Here is a 13,699-nt window from a genome sequence, read left to right as displayed (position 1 = left end):
CAACCTGCCATATACTTGGGCAACCACAGGAATGAGCTGTAAAGTTGAGCTTCAGGTTTTTTAGGTAAAGACTCAGAACCCCCAGCTCTTCCTCTCAATTCACTGTATTCCAAAGTGTTTGGTGGTTCCTCTCCTTGTCCAAACGCTTTGCATTCTACCTTCATGTCACATCCAGCCCTGGGGCCTTGAATTTTGTCTTCTTCCTAACAGGCTTCCTGTCACTTGACCTCCAGGCTGCATGTGTGTATGTGTGTGTGCGTGTGTGTGTGTGTGTGTGTCCCACTGCCTGCTTGAAGGTGCATGGGGGTTGAGACAGAGTGTGAAGTTGAGTGTGTTAGGGCATGGGGGAAGGAAGAGGGGTCCACACACACCATCAAAGGAACTGAAGCTGGAGAGATTCCTTTGCAACCCGTGTTTTCCCCTTAATGAACGTGAAATGTAGACATGGAAACACGCTTGTAATGTATTGGTTTTGGTAAAGATAAGCACAAAAAGTTAACAGCAATCCTCCCTGGCACAGCCTTAAGATTTGCACTAAAATCATGATAGAGCAGATGCCTAGCATAATGCAAAATGAAATGTGCTGCGTTCCCGACATGAAACCAACTACAGAGAAGCCTCTCTTTCCTTGTGGAGGTGGTTGTGTTGAGGTGAAGGCAGCACTGAAATTGTCTGAAGACCTGGGACTGAGTTTTTACTTGCCTGCTTACCATTTCTGAGGCTTGGGATGTGTCACGCACTCTGAGTCTCATCTTTATAAAGTGAGGATGCTAATGTCCATCCCACAGGGTTGGAACAGGGATCGAGCGAGACTTCGAGAAAGCCCTTTTGTGAGTTGTGAAACTCTAATCGAATGTGGAGTTTTATTACTATAGGATCATTCTATAGGTACCCCTGTCTTTTTTAAGGTTCAGAGGTGAGGCCCAGAAATGTTGAACAAAAGGACAACACGGATGGGGTAAGGTGTTTGATTAGATCAAGCATTTACATAAATGTTTCCTGGAAGTTCTCTGTCAACTGCTGTGGTTGAATTCCCACCCTTCCCACTATAGTTTATTAGCTCATGTCCCAGGAAAGCTGGCCCCAAATGTTGTCATCGTTTCCTCTCACCAACCTGTCCTCAAAGCCAAGAGAGTTAGATTTCTAGAAATTACCTATGATAGCATTCCTTCTCCTCTTATATCCAATATGGCAGCTCCTCATTGTCTAGGGAACAGAGGCCTTAGCACCACATCTGAGGCTCTTCAGGAGCTGGCCTCAGCGTATCTAACTTCATTTTCTCCCAATCTCCATCTTATATCCAACATGGCAGGAAACATCTCAGTCTCCAGTATAGAACACAGTTGTGTCTAAGAAGGGTTGCCATGGGCCAAACTGAAGAAGTCAGATTAAGTGGCCGGGACAGTTGGAAATAGAAAGCAGCCCAGAGGTCAGGAGCCAGGTGAGCTCGAGATCATCAGGAAGGGAAGTACAAGGTGGAACTGAGGCAGAAGGGTTGGAGATGGTGGCCCAAGAGGGAGCTGGTTTCACTGGGTTCTGAGAATTTGGCACATGGTACAAGAGCCATAGTCAAAGGCAGAGGTGGCAGTCACACACCCAGCCCTGAGCCCGTCCGCCTCTGCAGGCCCTTCGTCTGGGTTTGTTTCTTCATTTCTGTCATACGTTTACATGAAGAGCTACAGCTCTTTTTAGCCCTGGCCGGGGGCTTCTGCAGGGCATCCTGACCTGTGAGTGGAGAGGTCAGAAAGTCAGTGCCTCTCAGCGGACTGTCTAGGGCTTTCCCTCTTAACGTGAACAATGTCGTCCTGTTCAGGGATGTGACATTTCCTTACAGACCAAGTAGGACTGTAGACACGGGGCCCATAAGATACACACAACTTAAAAAAAAAAAGCACAACCTTACATAACTGGTTATGGAGCTTTGTTGAATTGACATCTACAACGTCTTGACATTAAGAATGTAAATAGAATTAACAAAGAAGAATATTTGCCTTGTTTGCAACGATGGCAACTATTGAAACACTTTGTTAATGGGGCGCCTGGCAGGCTCATTCGGAAGAGCTGTGCCTTTTGATCTTGGGGTCGTGAGATTGAGCCCCATATTGGGTGTAGGGATTACATAAACAAACAAACAAACAAACAAACTTAAAAAGAAATAAACACTTTGTTCAGAAGCAAATTATCCCTGTGTCTGCCAGTCCTGCCTGCATGTTAGAATCAGCTGGGAATTTTGCAAATGCTGGGATGCCTCAGCCCTGCATCAGAACCATTCAGTCTCATCTTTGGCATGAGGCCAAACTTGAGGATTTTTTTTATTTTTATGTTTTTATTTATCTTTTTGAATTTTTATGTTTATTTTTAAAATATAATTTATTGTCAAATTGGTTTTCATACAGCACCCAGTGCTCATCCCAACAAGTGCCCTCCTCCATGCCCATCACCCACTTTCTCCTCCCTCCCCCCCATCCTCAGTTTGTTCTCTGTATTTAAGAGTCTCTTATGGTTTGCCTCCCTCCCTCTCTATTTTTCTTCCCCCTTCTCCTCTCCCATAGTCTTCTGTTAAGTTTCTCAAGATCCACGTATGAGTGAAAACATACGATATCTTTCTCTGCCTGACTTGTTTCACTTAGCATAATACCCTCCAGTTCCATCCACGTTGCTACAAGTGGCCAGATTTCATTCGTTCTCATTGCCAAGTAGTATTCCATTGTATGTATAAACCACATCTTCTTTATCCATTCGTCAGTTGATGGATGTTTAGGCTCTTTCCATAATTTGGCTATTGTTGAAAGTGCTGATATAAACATTGGGGTATATGTACCCCTATGCATCAGCACTCCTGTATCCTTTGGGTAAATTCCTAGCAGTGCTACTGCTGGGTCATAGGGCAGTTCAGCAAAGTCGCAGGGTACAAAATGAATGTACAGAAATCGGTTGCATTTTTATACACCAATAATGAAACAACAGAAAGAGAAATAAAGAAACTGATCCCATTCACAATTGCACCAAGGGTCATAAAATACCTAGGAATAAACCTAACCAAAGATGTAAAAGATCTGTATGCTGAAAACTATAAAAAGTTTATAAAGGAAATTGAAGAAGATACAAAGAAATGGAAAAACATTCCATGCTCATGGATTGGAAGGATAAATATTGTTAAAATATCAATACCACCCAAAGCAATCTATACATTCAATGCAATCCCAATCAAAATTGCACCGGCATTCTTCTCGAAGCTAGAACAAACAATCCTAAAATTTGTATGGAACCACAAAAGACCCCAAATAGCCAAAGTATTATTGAAGAAAAAACCAAAGCAGGAGGCATCACAATCCTAGACTTTAGCCTCTACTACAAAGCTGTAATCATCAAGACAGCATGGTATTGGCACAAAAACAGACACATAGACCAATGGAATAGAATAGAGAACCCAAAATTGGACCCACAAATGTATGGCCAACTAATCTTTGACAAAGCAGGAAAGAAGACATCCACTGGAAAAAAGACAGTCTCTTTAATAAATGGTGCTGGGAAAACTGGACAGCAACATGCAGAAGAATGAAACTAGACCATACACAAAAATAAACTCAAAATGGATGAAGGACCTGAATGTGAGACAGGAAACCACCAAAACCCTAGAGGAGAAAGCAGAAAAAAACCTCTTTGACCTCAGCCATAGCAATTTCTTACTCGACACATCTCCAAAGGCAAGGGAATTAAAAGCAAAAATGAACTATTGGGACCTCATCAAGATAAAAACCTGCACTGCAAAGAAAACAATCAACAAAACTAAAAGGCAACTGACGGAATGGGAAAAGATATTTGCAAATGACATATTCCATAAAGGTTTAGTAGCTAAAATCTATAAAGAATTCACCAAACTCCACACCCAAAAAACAAATAATCCAATGAAGAGATGGGCAGAAGACAGGAAAAGACACTTTTCCACAGAAGACATCCAGATGGCGAACAGGCACGTGAAAATATGCTCAACGTCACTCATCATCAGGGAAATACAAATCAAAACCACACTGAGATACCACCTCACGTGGGCCAGAGTGGCTAAGGTGAACAAATCAGGAGACTACAGATGCTGGTGAGGATGTGGAGAAATGGGAACCCTCTTGCACTATTGGTGGGAATGCAAACTGGTGCAGCTGCTCCGGAAAACAGTGTGGAAGTTCCTCAAAAAGTTAAAAATAGAACTACCCTGAAGGATTTTTTTTTTTTAACTCTGCAGGTGAGGAGTGCCTGGCTCAGTCAGTTGAGCCCCCGACTTCAGCTCAGATCATGATCTCGCTGTTCGTGAGTTCGAGCCCTGTGTTGGGCTCTGTGCTGACAGCTCAGAGCCTGGAGTCTGCTTTGGATTCTGTGTTTCCCTCTCTCTCTCTGCACCTCCCCTGCTCGCACCATGTCTCGCTCTCTCTCGTCTCTCAAAAAAAAAAAAAAAATCCCTTTAAAAAAATCATTCTGAATTCCAGGGAAGAAGGAAATCATGTTCTGCTTCATAAAGTTGAAGTTGACAGGGTGCTAACCTGAGAAATCAGGGTGTTATGAATTGACTTCAGTGTATGTGTTTCTTGTAACGATGGAGCTGGTAGCCAGTTAGCCCACGGAGTACCCGGGGTATTTGCTACATGCTGTGGCATAAAATGAGTTACTGATTTTCTCTGGATTTTGCTGTGGGCATCACCTGGGTGGCAAACATCTGGGGTTTTTTTCCTGCTTGGAATCCATTCCACTTTCTAGTACCCCTGTGTTCTTTAGGTGACTGCCTCTTCCTCATTCTCATTCTGTGTAGCTTAGGTCTCATGGACTCTATCCCCCAACTCCAGAGTTTAGTCAGGCTTCATCTTCAGCCATTCAGACCATTCTCTTCTACTGGCCCCAGGGACTGGCTCAGGAAAGGGAAAATTCACTCACACAAGGCTGGTGAGATCCAATGCTGAGATTTTTTAGAGCTCTCTCCATTGGGATTCTGAGATAGATGCTGTAAGCCTGGAGCTGCTGAGGTCCACCATATGGAAAGAGCTGTTGGAAGTAAATCCAACACAGAGGAAAGCAGAACTGAGGGAGATAGAGGGCTGCAGAGAAGGACTCCTGAAGATCCCATCAGAACTGCTGCACCTGTCCATGCCTACAGCTTTTACATTATAGAGACCAGTAAATTCTCTTCTTACTTTGAAATTGTGTGGGTTAGTTTTCAGTCACTTGCCATCGGAAAAGACCTGCCCAGTACAATAGAACAGTGACCTCAGTTCAGATTATGTGCTTTCTTCCCCCACATAGACTGATCTTACCTTTCCTATTTTGCTAGAAGACAGAAATGAAACCCCAAATATGGGTCACACAATAGTTGCTGCTGACCTTCTACTGGACGCTCTCCGAGCAAAGTTGAATCCAAAGTATTTTGAGGATTAACTGTAAAACATTGAGCACCTACCTCTAGCAAGTGAGATATTTGTTCATATAGGCTTCTTTGAGAAATCAACTTTGCCTTTATTTTTATTTTTTGATTTGAGAGAGAGAGAGAGAGAGACAGAGACAGAGAGAGAGAGAGAGAGAGAGCAAGCAGGGGAGAGAGGCAGAGAGAGAGAGAGAACCTCCATGCTGAGCAAGGAGCCCAATGCAAGGCTCCATTCCATGGGCCTGGGATCATGACCTGAGCTGAAATCAGGAGTCAGATGCTCAATGGACTGAGCCACCCAGGAGCCCCTGCCTTTAATATTAAGTTTAGAATAAGTTATTACAAATGTCTGCAAAGCTCTGTTATCATTGAAAATGGAAGCTGGAAATGTTTTGCTAAGTTAAAATTTATGTGCAAGACTTCAAAGGAAGGAAGAGAAAGGATAAGGCTCATTTACAAACGTAGTGCATTTTTTGGGAGAAAGAGTCAAAGAATTTTAGGCCCATATTTTCTGGTTTGTTTTCCAAAGGGAGGATGAATAATGTCAGTTATGTTTTCTCTTTCTTTTCTTACTACTATGAGTATGAAAACTGGGAAAATACGGGGTTTTTTTAATGCTGCAGTAGTTACTTGTGTTTTAATCTGTTTTAAAACATTTTTTTAAATTTATTTTTGAGAGAGAGAGAGAGAGAGAGAGAGAGAAGGAGGAGCAGAGAGAGAGGGAGACACAGAATCTGAAGCAGGCTCCAGGCTCTGAGCTGTCAGCACAGAGCCCAACATGGGGCTCGAACTAAATAACCCGAGATCATGACCTGAGCCGAGTCAGATGCTCAACTGACTGAACCACCCAGTGCCCCTGTGGTGCTTTAAATCTAAAAAAAAAAACAAAACTCAACTAAAGAAAAGGAGAATAATGCATTGATTGCACAATACAATATATAATGTACAATACTGATAATACAATAGATGTAACAACAACAGAAACTTACATATTTTAATCATGGGTTATATCCCAAATTCTGGGCTAAATGCTTAGCATGCATTATTTAATGTGCCCCTCACAATAACCTGCCCAATCATCTTGCATTTTGAGGCTCAGCAAGGCTAATCTAACTTACCCCTGGCCTCCTGACTGATTAGTGGGAAAACCAGATTTCAAACCCAGGTCAGACTCCAGGGCTTAATTACCAAACGCTACTGACTTAATTTTCAATCTCTCCTTTGTTCCTAATTGTGCAGAAATATAACTGAGGGAGTTTTTCTTGCTCCACGTGGTGATTTTTAAAAGTTTAAGCCAGTATTAAAAATCAGGGTGGTGGTAAAAAAAAAAAAAAAAAAAATCAGGGTGGTGGATGGATAGTTAACATCAGAACGGACGGTTCTAGATTTTCATAGAAGTGGGGAGATCTGGTCTCGATGGGCCTCCTTCCCCTGAGGTGGGAGGCAAAGTGTGTCTGACTGCCTCTTTTCGATGGGGCGGGTTGTCTGTAATGGGCCCAGCTCTCTGCAGAGGCTCTGTGGCTCCCTGGCTTTCCTGCTTCCATCCCTCCTCCTGCTTATCAGTCCTCTGCCTCTAAGGAAACTTGTCCAAGTGCACGAAGCCTGCTCGGTGCCTTCCACGGTGCCCTATTGTCTGAAGGTCCTTCATACCCTGTTTCTCCCCAGCTTTCTAGTGTCTTCTCAGCCTCGCCACCCCTAGCCACCCCTTCTCTTCTTCCTCCAGCCATAGCAGAGCTCCTCACAGTCCACCGAATGCCAGCCTCTTGATGTGTGCCTTGATGTGTGCCAGCCTCTCTCATGATGTTCTGGTGCCATCCGTGTCCTTCTGCTCTTTCTTAATTGTTAAATTCTTACTCAGACCTCAGGGGCGCCTGGACGGCTCAGTCAGCTGAGCATCTGACTTCAGCTCAGGTCATGACCCCACAGTTTGTGAGTTCAAGCCCTGCATTGGGCTGTCTGCCTTCAGTGAGGAATCTGTTTCAGATCCTCTGTCTTCCTCGCTCTCTGCCCCTCCCCCACTCACAATCTCTCTCTCTCTCTCTCTCTCTATCTCTCTCTCTCTCTCTCTCTCTGAAAAATAGATAAACATTTAAAAAATAAATAAATACAATTAAAAACAATTTCTTACTCAGACTTTAAGCTCCATCACCCGCCTATGTCATCTCTTTGGGAGACAGCAAATCCTTTTCTGGAATTCTCCTTACTTACCTGGGGAAAACTCGCATCTTTCCTTTCTTGCCTCTACAGCCCTTCTTGTTCTCAGCTCCTATCCAGTTAACCACATTTTACTTCATCTAGTTAATAGTGGGCCTGGCTGTCCTGTTAGACTCCAAGCGCCTTGAGGGGAAAGGCTGTCTTAATCTTCTTTGCGTTTCCAGAACCTGATAACAGTGATGGGCAGAGTAAGGGCTCAGTACCGTGTTAGTCCCCTCCACTATCTCCCTAATGGCGGTGACTACCTTATCAACGCCGACATTTCTCTGCTTAACTCGGCAGCACTGGTTCCTGGAACACCATAAATGCTCAATTAGTCTCAGTATCCATTGAATGAATGTACGCCTGTCACAGCAGAATTTCACCTGTGTCGGAGCCAACATTGAGTTTGGCCTTTCCAGGCCCCTCCCCAGTCTGTGTGCTCAAGTACTCCCAGCTGCCAGCAGCACCTGTTACTCGTGCGCTCCGACCTTCTGACCATGAAGCCAATGAGAGACTTGGCTCAGGAACCAACACATGTTACAGTCATTGTTCTCAGAAGCAGTGGAGGTGAACAAAATCCCAGATTGCTGCCTGGACCTCAGGCTGCTCCCCACCAGCCTGCCTGTCCCTCTGGTGGGAATTATATTCTGCTTGACTGGCCTTGCCTTCTTGCCTGACTTCCCTACTGGGGCAGAAGCCCAGACTTGCACAGCAGCCTTGTAGGTTTGGGTTGCAGGCACCTCGATGCCCATCTTCATGGCTCCTGTTAACTCCTTTTATTGTCACTGCACTAGGCACTGCTATGCACTTTCTGCCGCCATGTTTCATGGGGTCTTTTTGAACGTCAATGGGAGCTCAGAATTCACTAGCATTCATGCTTCTCTCTAACCTGGCCACTTACACGGTAAATCCTCTGCTGGAGTGGGGAGCTCATCTCTGCCCCTGTGTTAGCTAACTCCCACCAATTCCATGCTACCCATTCCGGCCGGGAACTCCCACATGCCTTCCAGAGTTGTGTCCACTCTTTTTCTGGGTCTTCTCAGCCTCTCCTTCCAAGTTGAAGTTTTCCCTTTGTTTTCTGTCTTCTGAAGATAGATCTTGGCATTTCTAGTCCTTCAAGTAACTATCTTGGTAAACTTGTTCTTCTATAAAAACCAAAAAAAAAGTTCTTATTATTTTAAACTTAAGATAACAAATAATAATCATAATGCTATGGGTTTTCAGTCCTGGGCTGACAAAATTGTCTAAAAAAAAAAATTCCACAAGGAAACTGTCCCCACGCCTAAGTCTCTGCAGCGTAGGAGGGGTCTATGGCCCTCCCTCACAGACTCAGAGCCTCTCCTAGGGGTCAAGTGACCCAGCTCCCTCCTCACTCCCAAGAGGGCTGGTCATGGGGGCGTCCTGCACCCACATTCCTTTTCTCCCTGGGAGAGACTGGTTTCCTCTGTTCTCTGACAGGAAAACTGGAAAGCATCCTTAATGTTTTCTCACTGAGAGTGACTTACTGGGATATTGGGGCACTTTCCATGCCTTCATTCTCTTTCCTCATTTATCTTGTACAAATTATGTTTATGAGAAGACGCTTCCCGATGTCTTATAGTGTTGTGCAGTAGAAACACGAGTGCTGGTTTATCAAGCTAACTCCTCCCCAGACGAAGGCAGGATCGTTGACGTGTGGAGGACTAGTTACTGCAAGTCTAGGTCTGCCAATGTACGGCAAGAATGTCCCTTGGATGTAGGGACCCCACCAATCACACCGTCTCTTCTGGCCTCGCTGATGATCTTGCCTAAAATGACGGAAGCTACGATATCCAGTCTGGTTTTCTGAGTGTTACAGGCCTGGAATCTCCCCGAACAGCTCTTGCTTTGGACTTTCAAAGATCCTTCTTTTGTTTCCAGTCATCCAGGTGGGGACACTTCCCTGCCCCTCCCTCTGGCTCTTTCCTTCTGGTTCTGGATGTGATTACCACCTCCCAATAAACTATTGCTAGAAACGACATGTCTCAGGAGATAATGTACACACTTTTCTGTGTCCCCCTCCTCCCCAAGCCTCCTATGTGTGTCCTCCCATGCAGAGGCAGTGTAACTTACTTATGAAACATGAGGATTCCGGAACCAGAGAGATCTGACATCAAATCCTGGCTCTGCTCCTTGTATGTGTGTGTGGCATTGGACTAATCATGTAACTGATCTGAGCTTGTGTCTCTGTTCCTGCAGGTAGGACTGGTACGGAACTCATATGGTCGCTGTGCAAGGATTGGCACGGGTGGGAAGTGAGGGCACCGTGCCTGGAGACCCTGTAACTGTTGTCAACTATTCTCACTGGCTGTATGGCAGAAAGGAATATTATCGAAACAGCAGGCCAGCCTTCCAAAGCTGCTGATCTTTCCACGGCAGCTCAGACCTCGCTCCCTGATGTGTTGGTGATATGTGCCAACAAATATATTCCAAATGTGTCGCAAATATATTCCAGATGCGTCAAGAATTTCAGTATTTTCCTGTGTAATAAAACCTCAGTGGAGAATCATCTTAAGAGTGTCAATTGGTTTTATCTGTCAAATAACAATAATGTGCGCTATACCTCATGGGGAATGGGTTTTTTTGTTTGCTTCTGAGCTAATGGGAACATTAAAATAATAGCTCCAATGAGGAAGGGCGTAGGGAAGAGGCCCCGTCCCCCTGTCACCATCTTATTATTATTTTTTAAGTTTATTTATTTATTTTGAGAGAGAAAGAGACAGCGCAAGTGAGGGAGGGGCAGAGAGAGAGGGAGAGAGAGAGAATCCTAAGTAGGCTCCGTGCTGTCATCACAGAGCCCAGCTCGGGGCTCAATCCCACAAACCATGAAATCATGACCTGAGTTGAGATCAAGAGTTGGATGCTTAACCAACTGAGCCACCCGGGCGTCCCTCACTGTCACCATTTTAAGAGGCTCCCTGGAGGGTAGCAGTTACACTGAATCCTCACTAGCCCGGGTCAAGCTGAGGTACAGCCAGTTACATTGGCACAGCTTTTGTCATTGGGAGTGCCAGAAGGTTGGCTCCTGTGTCCTCCCTTCCTCACTTCCTCCTTTTTCTTTTAGCGTTTTCCTACTTTCTGGTACCACCAGATGTCCCAGATTCATCTTGTGTTTCCTCTGCTCCCATAACCACTTCTTCTTGAACCCCTGGTTCCCTTTATTGGACCATGGTGCTTAGAAGTCAAGAAAAAGCCCATTATTGCTTTCTCTCATGTGACACACAGTACTCTGAACACTTCTATATTCTGGTCACCAAATGGGCAGTCGTTTTTCACACATAAGTGATTGTGAGACACCAGCTGGGTGTCCTATAATCTAATGCCGTTCTGACACTATCTGCCTGGAGACAGCATTGATCCCACAGTCCTACAAGACTGCCTCCCAACCCCAGTGCACTTAAGACCCCAATCAAAAGCACAGGCTGTCATGTGCTCCTGACCACCTGCCTGTAAACTGGAGGTTCCCATAGCCTCCTTCTTGGTTTTGATTAATCTGTTACGGTGGCTCACAGAACTCAGGAAAACAGTTTATTTACTAGATTACACCTGCTTTATACGAGGATTTTCTAAATGGTTTTAGTGTTAGGTTTTTTTTTTTTTTTTTTTTATGTATTGGTTTAAAGAAAGGACCTTTACTAAAAGCAGCTGGCAATAAGACCATGGCCATCAAACCAGTTTCTCTCACAGAAGTGTCTCTTCTTTTAAGTGTTTCTGACATTGTTCTTGGACTGTCTTAGTGTCAAAAGTCTGTAGTTATACTCATATCATTTATTGCCACTCAACAGTCTTGGGGAGAACAGCCCAGATGGCAGAGATGTACAGGGCAAGGTGACTAGGATGGTCACTACTGTGCAAGCCACCATCACATTGCCTGGCATTTCTGGCTCCTTTAAAATCTTTCTCACATTGAACCGATAACAGCCGTCTCCTAAATTACACCCATCGGCATTAATTCTGTACTGGGCTCACACAGGAAATAGTCTAGGCTCCTTTTCACGTGGTAGCATTTTAAATACCTGAATATACTAACATTTTCTTCTCTGGTCCAAATTGCACCAATTTCTTTACCTACTCACAGGAGATTGTTTTTAGTCTCTTCATAATCCTGATGTCCTCTTTAGAAAATATGACATTTTAGTAACAGTCCCTTTATAATACATTGCCTAGTATTGAATAATTTGTTTGACTAGCTTGAAGAAAAGTACATCCATTGTTTCCGGCATTCTAAGTCCTGTAGCTCCATAAATACACTTCTAATTACATAATTTGCAGCCAAACTCCTCATACCTAGGACATCCTTCATCAAACTTTGGGCTTCGAGATCATTTTTACAAATCCACAATTTTTGGATTGGGTTTGGGATTCTCTCTCTCCTTCTCTCTCTGCCCCTCCCTCTCTCTCTCTCTCTCTTTTTCAAGATCAATAGATAAACTTAAAAAGAAAGGCTTCTCCTTTAAAAAAAATCCACAAATACAAAATATAGCCCTTGGGACAATAAAAAAGATAAATAAATACTAATAATAGCTAATGTTTAATGAGTTACTATATGCCAGGCTTTTTACAGCATTATATTATTATTATTATGTCTCATAAAACCCCATGAAGTGGGTTTTATGAGTATCCCCATTAGGCAGATGGGAAAACTGTAGCTTAGGTTAAAGAGGTTAAGTGGCTTACCTGATGTCCCATAACTAGTTCATGGTAAAGTTAGTATCCAAGTTTGACTCCCAAAACTAGCTCTTGGGAATTCAGGAGCAATGTTTTCAACAGAAAACCACCTGGATGGTTATGGTAAACTGTCACCGTGCCAACTGAAGTATTTGAAAAGTCATAATGATTATTTACGGGAATTTGAGTTTGTTGTTGCTGCTGCCTCCCCACCCCCAAATGCTGTTGTTTCTTAATTGTAAAATTGTGTTCTGTGAATCCTTGAATGGAGGTTTATAATGGAGGGCAAGGGGGAGATAGAAAAATTCTGATTACAGCCTTTAAGATTAAATAAATATTAAAAGTGAAGAGTTGTGAAGAATAGAATTCAAGATAGATGGAACAAAATTTGAAAATTTGTGAAGAACGAAATGATGAAGCAGGTGGAAAGAGTGAGCTGTGGAGCATGGAAACCATGGAGAAGAATCTGGAACATGGGCAGTGGAGTGGTGGCCTGGGAGAGTCTGATGGTAAGACTTGGCTTAGAATGGACCCTTTTGATTTCCTGGAAAGAAAAGATGATTTCCTGAAAAGAAAAGATGATTTCCTGGAAAGAAAAGAGTTTGGAATTTATATTTAAGACCGGGTTTATCTTATGTTCTCAGGACCCTGGGAGGGTGAGGCAGGTGGCTACAAAGTCAGAGTGAGAGAGGGTAAGTTTCAAAGATGGAGTCTAGTAGATTCTCAAAGGGAGCTGGGATCCGGGCTGGTTTGTAGCATTCCCCTGCCACGTGGGACATAGAGTGAAGGTTTTCTAGAATGCCTAATAGAGTCCAAGGGGTATGAGGACATGAACTGTATTTGTGAGCTCTATCAACAATTCCCAATTACCGCCTTTGAAACCAATGTAAGCTGGGAGTAGGCAAGCTCAGGCAGAAAGGTAACATCCCTTGGAGGATATGGGTCAAAGCAGCCTCAAGATGCATAGTGTGAGTGTTACTGTAAAGGGTGAAGGTTGTGACTTTCAAATGCAAGGATGGGCACTAGAGGAGCCATGCTGCACACTGTTCATTATCTCTGCGTATACCTAGGTTGATCTAAGATATTTAAGACCAATGGGATGATGATATCCTTGTATGTCTGCAGACACTGAGAGAGGGACAGAGGAACACAGGAAGTCAGCCAACAAGATTAGAAACAGCTCTCTTGTTTCTATCCTAATGGAGATTAATCAACCAAAAAATGACTCATACACAATGGCAAGGAAAAACACAAAGGATGTCACAAAGAGTTGGTTGAGAACTCATAAGTAAATAGGGGCCGAGCTTGAAGATGAAGTGGAGGACATATCTGAAGAAATATGTGAAATGTATCTTACTTCTGAACTTGAAGTTTCATAAATTAGCAATGGATCTGTCACATGTTGCAAGA

This window comes from Neofelis nebulosa, chromosome 2, assembly GCF_028018385.1.
Source record: "Neofelis nebulosa isolate mNeoNeb1 chromosome 2, mNeoNeb1.pri, whole genome shotgun sequence".
Taxonomy (NCBI): Eukaryota; Metazoa; Chordata; class Mammalia; order Carnivora; family Felidae; genus Neofelis; species Neofelis nebulosa.
The sequence above is the reverse complement of the archived record's forward strand: the minus strand, read 5'-3'. Positions refer to the sequence as shown.